This window comes from Trachymyrmex septentrionalis, unplaced genomic scaffold (assembly GCF_001594115.1).
Source record: "Trachymyrmex septentrionalis isolate Tsep2-gDNA-1 unplaced genomic scaffold, Tsep1.0 scaffold25, whole genome shotgun sequence".
NCBI lineage: Eukaryota > Metazoa > Arthropoda > Insecta > Hymenoptera > Formicidae > Trachymyrmex > Trachymyrmex septentrionalis.
In genome coordinates, this window is record NW_017305408.1 from 163535 (window position 1) to 174015 (window position 10481).

Sequence of the window (10481 nt, forward strand, 5' to 3'; positions counted from 1 at the left end):
AAGCATTCGTAGCATTATTAAAAAACTTATAGCATACAATTCGTAGCATTACTAAAATTTATAACGAACAAGAAAACTTGAGTGTATAGTAATTACAGTAAGGCGTAATATTTTTGATTTTAACATTTTGGCATGTCTCAGAAAGTCCACTATACGCCTTTAAGTTAAAATTTACATTTTATTTTTTACAGTGTAAGTAAATTGATCAATCGCAATAGAGAATGTAAAGCGATAGAGCAAATACATAAATATTGATCTGCTTACTGCTTACGTGCTTCACCGTTTCTACTTTTTGTGTGCTGCAAGTTTCAGTAATGCTATGAATATCTCCAGTGTATTATTTGTTCAGTCTCAACTAAGAAATGACGTTATTAGGAGCTTCTTTTCACCAGAGAGATTAAAGGTGCTAAATGCGAAGTGTACTCGATTAATTTGAAAGACCACTGATCTTCAGGAACTTTAGCAAACAAATAAAATTTTCTCAAGACATCGTACGACCAGCATGCACGATGTCGCGCTCCATAATCATTGTAGGTTATCTTCCGGCGTTACGTAACCGCTCGTTCGACTTCGGCGTATGTAAAATAGACGCATTAACCGGTATGAAGTGCACGCGCGAATACGGTCCCGCGAGTCCGCTGACAGAAACATTAAATTGCTTCGTGTCCCGTGTGTTCTCTCGGACATTTATGACTTTGCGCCGACCGACGAGGGAGGAACCGGTTGCTTCCGCAAATGATTTTTCGAGCTACCTTTACGATGAAATAATGCGAGTCATTTTTGCGGGCTGCAGGCAATCGCGCTCGAGTAGCGACGCTAAAGACATACCGAAACGAAACCCGCAGGAATCTCCATCGACCTTGCTGATTACGTTACGGCGAACCTTCTTTCATGGCGAGGCGCTTAAAGTGGACAAGTACATAATTGCCCCGATTTGATATGACAAGTACGTCTATTGAAGTAGTTTGAAGTTGGGATTATTACTCCTGGTAGCAGCGAGCAAAAAAGTCGAGATCCCTCTTATTTAATAACGTTGAGTACACTTTGCGCAAATTAAATCGATCGTCGTGTCAGTATGTGTGTCTAAGAGATTCTAATATAATATACTTTATTTTTAGATAAGAGTACTTTTTCAACGCTGTTATACCTTGTTACGATGGAACAAAAGGGAAGGATATTTGGTGTGTATCCCGCGGTCAGGGACAAATATGTGCCAGCGTGGACGCGAATAATCCCGAAGGTCTTGCAGCATCGTCGAACATCAAACGACTGAGCCTCGGTGATTTGTTTTCGGTGTAAAATTCGCGATTCTCCTCGCGTTCGCGCTGCGACGTACGTAGCCACGTGTGTCCACCAAGCGGACGTGTCCACGGATTGAAAAGGATGCACACCACGAAACAATGTGACCCGTGTCCTCGGGGTGGCCGTTTCTTCAAGATTGGACATTTTCAATGTTGCATTGGCTCCGGCAGTTCGGTTAATTCCGAATTTCGTTGTCCAGGCACGTATCCGCTTGCACGTATAAACGAGTTTTCGATCACCAAGTGGCGATTTCTTGGAAGGTGTGAAGTTTCATCGCGTTCAGAAGTTTAAACAGTTTATTTTTATTAATGTCAGTTATTAGATAAATAAAGAGGTATTCTTTTTTCTTTCGAAAGAGTAGCAAATTTTACAAATTCAGTAACAATTCGAACGTTAGAAGTATTTCGTGCGGAAGGGTGAAATTTTGTTTTCACGTCAGAGGAAGCGCTAATTTAAAACGCGATTAAAAACAAAGTGAGAGTTACCATTTCATTGTTCGATTTATTAAACGAAATTGAAATTAACTCGCGAGATCGTTGAATTAATATCAAGGTATAATAACTTCCACGAATTAAGCGAGACACACCGCGTGTGTCCAATTAACGTGTCGTTAAGAGTTAATGAGCACTTCCCCCCCCCCCCGTCACGACGCGGATTTGTCTCCCCCGCTTAGGGAGAAACAAAGCACCGCGGATTTGTCGACGCGGTGCCGCGTGGTTGCGCTAACCAGATTCTCGTTATTACGTATACACATCCCCGTGTAACAAGAGGATTGCGTAACAGGGTCAACTCTCCTCCGGGTCGAACACGACGTCCGTCTAGTTAGTATTTTGAGGAGGAGAAAGGGGGAAGGACTATGTGAAACTGTCTGCAGACAGCGGCGCTTAAAGACGGCGCTTGATTGTCGCTCTTAATGCCAATAGGAAATGACTCACTCCTTAACGCCGCAATGATATCACTCGAGTCGTGCGACCGCAGCGAGCGGGGATCATGATCCGATCGTACACGAGGTAGGTAGATAATCGAGAGCGTGGGCTAAACCTCTGGTATATATCGCTATACCCGATGGTATCCGCCGCCGACGCCATTCGCGCCAAGCGTTTTGCGTTTCTCTCGTTCATAACGTTATCCGAGTTCGCTCGCGCGAGATTGTGAATTGTGCAATTATGCCATTTGCAGGCACCGCTATTCCACTTGCACATAGCCGCGAGTGGCTCTAAAGTGGAAACTTTCGTCGAAAATTTCAACGTCGAATAGTTCGCAAGGTAAACGAGGCGGGAGAAATTAACAGGCAAATGTCTTCTTTCGCAATTGCGCTGTGCGTGTCGCCGGGGTGTCATTACAGAAGCCAACTGTGGGATTTGCAAACACGCCGCTCAGTTGTATTGTCATAAGTATTGTCTGTAATTTAAAAGTTCATTTGTGCCCGTACTTATAATAATTTCTTCTCGGCAAATCATCGTCTGTGGTTGCTGGCGGATCCATGGGGAGGAGGACGCGAAGGCCAATGGCTTTCTCCCTTGAAGTCTCCTTTTATAAAAATATCTATAGCAAAATATTACATATATTTTTAACATTTCTGAAATGCTGAATCACAATTTTGACACTCGAAAAATCTTTTCTGATTTAAGCAACTCCTAAATATAAAAAAACATAGATTCTATTATTTTCCTTTTGTGTTAGTATAAATTTAAATAACGTTTCATAAATTATGCATTTGAATAATATTTTTTCAATGTAACAATTTAAATAATAATTCAATATTCCTTTTACGTTTAACCTGAAAAAAATGTCGCTTGCGGCGACACGCCGATGCGGCTGCTGTTGTTTCAAAAAATCGATTTTTTACAGAGCTAATTTAACTGCAGAAAATCGTACGAACGATCCGAGAGCAATTATCGGCGTCAGCTTACGGATTGTTATGACCGGCTACGGCTTTAGCGTAGCCGATTAGTATACTTTGTCCTTCGCTTTAATGCATACATGTATGCAAGTATAACAAGAGAATGTCCCGAAGCCACCGCGGTGCGGCGGAGCAAACATAGAGATCCAGACGATTAGGAGCGTATGCCAGTCGATGAGTGCAAAATCGTGGCCCTCGTAGACGTCGTGCAGTCGACGTAGGCGGCTCTTACAGGCGTAAGAACGTCGGAACGTCGATTGTGCGCACCCGGTATCTGTAATTATTTAGGTCGCCGACTGCGTTGAGCAACGTAGAAACGAGTCGCGCGCTAAGCTACGAAAGGATGGCTAAGCGCCGCTGATAGTTTTACAGGCGCATACGTTACTCTGAATTAACGAGGAAAAGCTTCATTAGTCTCGCGAAGGCAATGGCGTTTCTCCAAATCGTCGCTGCAACGTGTCCCGAGGATGCTCATTCGTTCGTTCGTAATTTCGCTTTAATCGCACGTTTCTCAGCCCCTTGCACGCGCTTCTCTTTCTTCCGTCCCACCGTTCCAAAGAAAGTAAGTACTCTCGTGTTCGCGCGCGTAAAGTAAACGCTTATTAAATAGCGCATAAATAAAGACCTTTTCCCGTTGCGCCGCGACGTCGCGGCGTTTCGAGGCGCCGGAGTTATTGCTGCGGGGGCACAAAGGCTGCGGCTCGTCGTCTTAAATTATATTCCGCGATTCTTAACGAGGGGCCGGGCGCGAGTACACTGGCGGGCGGATACTGCAAAGAAAGAAGGAGAAAGAGAACGGTAATAGCGAGTTAATAGCTGGCGCGATTTCGCGCGAGAGCGCCCGCCGGGCGTCGTGCTCTCCTACGCCCAGTACCGATCCGCTATCTCCACAGTGAAACACTAATATCGGCAAAGATGATGGATGTCGTGTCGGTGGAAACTGTTTGCGAGAAACCGTGCATCACCGTGCGGCCCGGTTGCATACCGGTTTCCTCGTAGCGTAACACAAACCTGAAGCATTCTATCTCACCAGAGCTGAATAAACCGTCATATTGTATCCCGATGTCATTTGCTGAACGTAGTACGTAGTAGGAAAAACGCCTGTACGCCCCAAAGCTGTATTATCTAAATTATATTCGCCCGTTTGTACACAGGAAGTGTAAATAACTGCTGGTTTATAAAAATAGTATTTTATGCATATAGTTTAAGTGAAAATTTTAATTACGACTGTAGTAATTGTATAATGTTGATTAATGTAAAATATCAACTATATCTTTTCTACGTGGAAAAGATGACTCAGTCCAAGTAAATAATTTTGTTCAACTACCAAGATAATTTGAAGGTGCTTAAACTGGTTGCTAGAATATATCAAAACTTTTTCAAATATGCGATTCATCATGCTTGAGATTCCTAATCATTTTGATGTTCGTCAAAATTATTTTCAGATCCGTATATCTGGCCAAATTTTTAGATACTTCAGCAAAATTCATTCTTTCTATGTACGATTAAAACATTTTATCACCTAAATTCTTCGAAATCTCACTCTGAAGAGTCTTGGAAAAGACTCCAATTTTTAATCTGTAAGAGTAAGATTTTTTTAAGTGACAATTCATTCTAACACTTTTAGAAAGTAATAATTATAGTTTTCCCTTTATTTTTAATATCTGAAAAATTAGTTTACAAGAATTAATTGTACGTGGATAAATTATTATTACAAATAACTGCCTTTATTATAGAATACAGAACAGTTATGCTCCAGCCTGCTTGCTAGATTTATGACGCTTAGGAGACACCGACTCGAGACATCGACACGGAGAAATGCGAGAAAGCGTGTCTCCAAAGATCGTGAGTATATATCACAACGAGGTGATGAGGTAAGAGAGCGATTCCGGAGCAAAAGCGACTGCACAGAAATGCCGGGAGGAGATGAAGGAGGGGAGGATGAAGAGGAAGAAATGGATCTACATAAGAGATCACGACTTGGGCGCGCTAGTCGAGTTTCGCCGCGCGGAGAGCTATAAAGGAGAAAGTTACCAGGAACTGCCTGAATCTGCCCGATTGGCAGCCTCCTTGCGCACCTTTTCCACGGACCGGGTATTGTAGTCACGAACGTGCAAACCATAGCAGTAACAATAACCCCTCCCACCTCTCCGCCTCTTCCCACTTCACACAACGAGTCTTTGTTCGCTTCTTCTCTCTAGGCGTGCGGGTGATTTGTTCTACTCTCGTGATACTGGCTCTCGGCACTCGCTCTGTATTTTCAATCTTCGTTATTGTTTTATTTTTCCACTTTTATCTCCGCGTTATTATGATGCATGCCGGAACGTTCTTCTGAAAACTTTTCATAAGAAGTAAAATAACTTCAAGTAGAATAACTTCATGTTTGTTCACTATTATATGTAAATCCTCACGATTTGCCGATTCGCGATATTATCGGATTGATTCAATTTTTTTAAATTACAGATTTGGTAAGTCTACAACTGTGGAAGATTATGTCAGCTTATTCGTTATCGCAAATGTTTTTTTCTCAAAGTTTGTTTATTTAGTATTTTTTATTATGTAACCTTATTTTCCATTTGTCGCAAATTAATTTTTTCTTTAATAAAGTATAAAGGTTATTCGATTTGACAAATGCAAAACGGATTTTGGCACAAGGTCTAGCGGTATATTTGCACAATATCGAGCTATTGCAGTTACTTTTTCGACATCATTTCTCGCTGCGGTTGCGCATTACTCTGCTCTGATCATAATCTTGTGCCATTAGTCGCAATTAGTCCCGGCGATGAATTTTCTATGAGTGAATAATCAGGCGTGCTTGTATACGTAACCCGGGAACGTCGTTGAGTGATTACGCTTTCATGATCGAGGATCGACGATCGAGCAACCCGATGACTCGTTCAAACAGCCAAAAGATTCGATTACTATTGAGGGTTTCCGAAATCAACGATCTGTTTTCATCCTGATTGTTGCTACCGCTTTCAAAGCACGTAATCGTACTGATTTGTGGCGTTTTGCTAATGAGCTGCGATTACAGTCATACCAATTTTCTTAATTAATCCCTTTACAATTTTTGCCCGATTAAATCGTGACCCAATCGTAATTGCCAATTGTTTTTCTAACTCATTGGATTAGGTAACATTGTTAATCTTCCCGATCTTTTTAAACGAGGAAAGATTATTCATTTTTTTTTATATTATAATTTTTCTATATTACAGCCAAAATTTTTTTTATATCGTAGCCAAAAATTTGGCTATGATACGAGTATATCTAAAAATAACTTTGTTTGGACCAAATAATTATGTAGGACGTGCAAACTGGTCGCTGGATTGTTAAAACTCTTGCAGTATCGACACTTAAATGTTTCATGTAATTATTTTGATAATTCAATAAAATTATTTTCAGATTTGTATCTGACTAAATTTTTAGATACTTCAGTAAAAACTTGTTCTTTTCGTGCGGATTAATTTCCGATTGTTCTGAAGAAAGTTACCATGCTCCACTTTTCGCGGCTCCAAAGAAATTCATTCGCTGCAATACGCGACTTTGTGGAGCGTTCGAGTAACAATGTAGATAATTAATTGACAATGTCGTCTCGTTGGTTGTAAGTAACGCCTACCCGACGGTGAACCGGCTCGCAACATCAAGATCGGACAGTTATTAATAATTACACTTTCGGACCGGTCAGATCGGCAGATACGTCCGGACGTTCGGCTGATTTGTCAATACACGGCGAGTAATGCGTTTTGCCGCCGCGTGAGCACCCGAAGCCTGATTACGATATTTGTTCGCCTGCGAACCGATAATGCACTTCGCGATAACGAGATGTTGATTATATTGTCGTATACGTCGGATACGATTGACGTTATTATCATTGCATACATCACAATGTAGAAAATTTAATTTAACATGGATATTACATATGTAATATAATATCGTCTGTCCGTCTCTCCTGCTATCTAAATATTATTGCTTATATATTTACGCATTGTATAAGCCGAACTGTGTATTTATCGCTGTAATTATTCTTTTTGTAATTTATCCTTTCGTATTCAATAAAATTATTATTATGTTACGTTTGTAGTCCCCGATCTTAATTTTTGATATAAATTCGTAACTGAGAGATATTCATAATTGAGGAATACTGTGGTACCAAATATAATTCTCAGAGATATCAGTTAAAACAATAAAGGATTACTCCGCGGCAACAAGTTTTCACATTCTTCAAATATAAAACTCCAACTTATATAATATAATTAAATTACTGCATTTATTATGTATTTTTGATTAAATGATAGCACTGAATGCATGCGCCCGTTCTTATCACAATAACAATGAAAAATGGTGCGAGATAACTTGTTAAAGGCTACGCTTACGTAAGAAATAGTTCCATTAATAATTCCGCTTTCGCCGTCAAGATAGATCAAGATATATGCCGAAATGTTAGTAGAATTGGTTTATGTGTGTATGTCGGTTAAAGTCCAATGCTGTAGTAAAGCCATAACTTTGATATTTATATTATAGTAATGCGATCCATAATACTCTATGACCAGATAACCAGCCGCATTTCGAAGCCAGTAAAGACGAGGATAATCAGGAACGTTTAATATCTCCTGTGCTACTTGGATTACTCCTTTTGTACGACGTCGTAAATTTTCGAAACTTTTAGGTAATAAAGTGGAAAGCGGAGCCTGTCGCGTTTCCATCCAATTATAAATTCTACGGGACGAATTAACAAGGATGACTCTTTGTACAATGAGATAGCCGTGATTTTGGAATTACGAGTGTTTCAAAATTAAGGGAACTTAACGAATAAAGCTCGATCCAAAAAAAAAAAAAAAAAAAATTTCTCTCAATCTCATTCATTCTTCATTCAAATTGGATTTTGCACAGAATATGCAAAAGTATGAGATTAATATACCACCAATATATCTAATATCGAATGTTGGAGTCAATGTTCATATCTGCCATCTGTTATAATAATTGTGTACGCGATGGTTTAATTACTAAGATATATTGATGTGCGCACGCGTATCGTTTGTCAACGTATAGCGATTAATGAGTTTACCATGTTACACATACATTTGATACGCATATCCCGCCAATGTAAACTCGCAATACTCTTAAATGATTGCCAGATGTTATACGTTGTATTGATGCTCATTGAAACTTTGAGTTATTATGTTTAACATGACATATTGCAGCGCTGTATATAATCAAATACAATATATGAACGTATCGAAATGTTTTAGGAAAATGAACCAAGCGAAAGAATACATTAACTAATCGTTCACAATATAAGATATTTAAATACAGAAAGTGCGTAAAATTAATCGTCCCATCTGCAATGAAAATTAATAGAGAATAATATGAATTTAAATATTGCTTTAACGCAGTGCTAACGAATTGCATTGAAGATCTTGCTATTTAGCAAGTGTGTGCATAGCTGAGGGTAAATGCAATGCTTTGTATGCGCTTTTCAGGCCTTTCTTGCCGCAGATGTGTTATAAAAATCTCAGATAATATCCCGCTAACGCACGGACGTCTGCGTCGTCTCGTTCAACGATCATTTTCATCGCTTTAGCCATTGTTACGTGACGAGATACTAACCGGCGACGTGCGTGTACAAGATTAGTCATTGATTTCAAAGAGCTAAACCTATGGTTACGGGCTCTCGCACGATACGGAGATTCCACGGCGTTGAGCTTAACTACGATTCGCGTAATGACATCCGAGAACGCGCGAGTGCTCAGTTAAAACGTATCTTCCGTTCCAGCGGATAAACCCGGCATTTACTTCTTCCTTAAATGATATAATAATACGGCTGTCTGTCAATACGTGAATGCGCCCGCCGTTTTTTCTTGCGCCTTCGACATACTCGCGCCGAGCGGGTGGCACACACCTACATGACGTAAAGACTCGCCTCCACATGGACATTTTTAGCCGATAATTACACGTCCGTTTTTAATAATGCAGGCCTCGATTCGACCTCGAGACATTATTCTCCTATTCTCAGTATTTCCTTTCGTCTTACAAAAGTATCTTGTAAGCACTTACAAAAATATTTCTCTTCCAACACCTCTCCGCCAATCTTTCCTAGAATTATTCTCAAGATCTTCGACCAATTCCATATACTCTTCTGAATTTTTAACAGATTACACGGAATTCAAAGATAGCTACGTGAAAAGAACGATTTTTTTTACCGAAGTATCTAAAGATTTAGCTAGATACAAATCTAAAAATAATTTTGTTTGGACCATCGAAATAATTATATATTCTGTAAAAGTGTATTATTACTGTGTATTATTACTGACTTTAATGCTACACTTATAACTGATGTAATCATTAGCGAATGTTTACTGTTTTTCAATAATAGTACACTGATTTACTTTTAGAGAGTAAGTGGATGCTAAAAATTAAATAATTTTTTGTAGCATTGTCATAAACGTTTAAGCATTCTATATAATTATTTTGGTGATTTAATAAAATTATTTTCAGATCTGGTATTTAGCTAAATTTTTATATACTTTAGCTCGAAATCGTTCTTTTCGTGTACAGTCAATAGATTGTTATCAATGTGCCGTGTTTGTCTTTTAGCATTTATTTCTTCGTGATTCCTATGATTAATTCGCGAATCTCACTGCAGACGCAGTGCTGTTATAAAATGAACATGGCATTTAAATGCACATGTAAGAATCATTAAAAGACATTAATAATCCTTATTCAAGTTTTGCGGTCTTCATTCGGTAGTTAAACACGACACGCCATACATCACGACGTTGGCGTTTCTCATTCGAGAGGATCGCGCGATTCTGGGATTGGACGATCGCGCAGAATTCGAAAAGAACGACTTCGTGTTGCTGATATAGAAGATAAGGAACAGCTTTTGTCTCTGATCGTTGTTGTGGTAACCCACGTGTCCCTTCCCACGTAGCCTACGATCGCGAATAATTGTCGGTTTAACTATCGCTGCGCACTCGGCTGTGTACACACGTTTCCGACGTCGGAATATCTTTTCACGTTCGTACGTCGTGCGGCACGTATGCAATTAGAAATTTCCCTTCACCGGCTCGTTGACACTAATCACGCGAGCATCTCTGTCTCTCTCTCTCTCTCTCTCTCTCTCTCTCTCTCTCTCTCCCTCTCTCTCTCTCTCTCTCTCTCTCTCCCCGTATTCTTTTGTCTCTCTCTCTTTCTTTCTCTTTCTGTCTCGCTGTCGCACCCGCGCCTTGATAGTTATAACCATGGTTGTATATTGTTGTACATATGTGTAGTAGAA